This window comes from Mandrillus leucophaeus, unplaced genomic scaffold, assembly GCF_000951045.1.
Source record: "Mandrillus leucophaeus isolate KB7577 unplaced genomic scaffold, Mleu.le_1.0 Scaffold107, whole genome shotgun sequence".
Lineage (NCBI taxonomy): Eukaryota > Metazoa > Chordata > Mammalia > Primates > Cercopithecidae > Mandrillus > Mandrillus leucophaeus.
In genome coordinates this window covers 666509-668882 of record NW_012098876.1, presented here as the reverse complement: position 1 = coordinate 668882, position 2374 = coordinate 666509, and positions in this window count along the sequence as shown.

The window sequence follows — 2374 nt, the reverse complement described above, 5'->3', positions numbered from 1 at the left end:
TTTCACCGTGGTCTCGATCTCCTGACCTTGTGATCCGCCCACCTCGGCCTCCCAAAGTGCTGGGATTACAGGCGTGAGCCACCACGCCCGGCCATTATCTTTGTCTTTATCTCACCTAGATTAAAAGACAGCCATAATTCTTTACTGCTCCTCCCATCCACAGGTGGTGTCTGTTTCCCCTCTGCATGAATCTGGCTGGCCTTGTCATTCATTGGCTTAGACCAATAGAATGTGGTGGAAATGAGTCTATGTAGCCTTCAGGGCTGGGCCTTAAGAGATCTGCTTCTGCATTTGCCTATCTTAGAAAGTCTCTTCCAGCAGCCAGCTGCCAGGTAGAAGCCCAACCACCATGAGCTTATCCATACTGTTAGAAAGCCCAAAGTTGCACGGAGAGGCAAGTTGAAAGAGCACTGAAATGCTCAAATGGGAATGAAGATTTTTTGGATTTTCTAGCCCTGCCAAGTCACCAACTGAAAGGAGCTGAGTAAATGACTCCAATCACACCATGCAAAGCAGAAGAACCTGCCAGTCAAACCCTTCCCAAATTCCTGACACAACAGATTTCTGAGCAAATAAAATGGTGATTTTAAGCCGCTAATGTTTTGTGAACATTTGTTACATTGCAATAGATAATCCAAGCATACAATTATGTAATTCATGATTTTCCTTGCAGAAAATTAGTAGAGTGTCACCCCAGACCTTACCGAAGGTATTATGTAATATATGATACATGCACATTTTACCTTTCTAAATTGAAAAACAAAATCTGAATTTAGAAATTCATCTGACCCCAAGAATTTTAAGAATTGTCCTTTGTATTATGGAAATAGAGTTGTCTAGACTCCCTGTCTTTTGCGTTCACTAAATGTTATGCATAATGGTTGAGTCTCCTCCAGTCATTTCATGTATGTATCTCTTATTTCCCCATACTCAATAACAGTTTCTCTAAACCAGCAGCTAACTTCAGCATGCATCAGTGTCTTTTGGAAGGCTTGTTCAAACACAGCTTCCTGGCTCCACCCTCAGAGTTTCTGATTCAGTGGGTCTGGGGGTGGGGCTTGAGAACTTGCATTTCACATAAGTTACCAGGGAACTTACCTGTTGTTGGTCCAAGGACCACTTTGAGAACTACTGCTCCAGGGAAAAGTGCTATATTTTAAATTTTAATTATTTACCCACCAGCCCAAGGTGCTTACCAAATACACATGGATGGAATTTCTCCGCATCTTCCATCTTTGCCATGCTTTTAAAGCCTCAACTTTTACTCCCGGAGGTCTTCCTGGCTAGGTCCTAGACTTAAAAGACATTAATTCCTTGTTTTATTAGATTGTCGTTTTTGCTTTCTTCTCAGCACATTCGATAAGACACTGTGAAGAAAATGTCCCTTGTGATCTCTTTTTTAACCTGTCTTGGAACAAATCAGCAGAAATGCCTTCACTGTGAATCAAAGTTACCCTCGATTTATAGCCTTTTCTTCCTTTCCTTATTTCCTTTTCTTTTGGTGGCTTCCAGATAAAATGTTTCTTGCTACCGTTTCACAAAATAGAAGGAGGGACCAATAGGAAGATAATGTTTTTGTTCAGAGGCCCATCTGTCAAAGCCTGCATTTTAGAGACTGCATTACTGAGGCCCGAAAAGCAGAGCCACTCGCTCTGGGTCATACAGCGGATAAACGCAAGCACCCGAGCTCAGTTCTTCCTGACCTGTTACAAACGGTCTCAGTAAATGAGGACCCCCCATCCCCTTCCCATGCCAGGAAAGCACCGCTCATTTGTCCTAAAGTTAACTTTACACAAATCACACCTTTCAAGCCTTCTTGAAACTTTTTTTTTTCCCCTCAAGGGTGACGGGACGGTCACGCTGATTCATCTTGGCCAGGGACCGCAAACATCTCCCCTCCTCCGGCCCAGGCGCCGTCACCCAGGCTCCACGGGTCCGCGGGACAGAGCCGAGGAGAGCGCCTGGAAGCGTCGCGCCCTCAAAGCCAAGCGATTAAGTTGGTTCCTCAAATTGTTCCCGACAGGAGGGGCAGGAAATAACACCGGGCTCTGGCGGAGGCCGCAGCAGGAGGGGGAGAAGCGCGGGCCGTCTCCCGGGCAGTGCTGGCGGCCTCTCATCGATCTCGGGTCTAAGGTCCGGCCGGGTCATCATTCCTGCCGTTTCCCCAGCATTCGCGGTACCACCACATCACCCCTGCCTCGGTCGTCGCTCAGTCACTCCCTCCGCGCCGAGTCCTGGAGCGGCGGGGTTCCTGGAGGCCTGGGTTTCCCTAAGGGGCCCCAATGCGCGCAGCCCCCGACCCGCCCAGGTGGAAGGAAACAGGTCACTGGCGGCTGCAGGCCCGGGCCAGGCGGGGCCTGACAGAGGCAAAAGC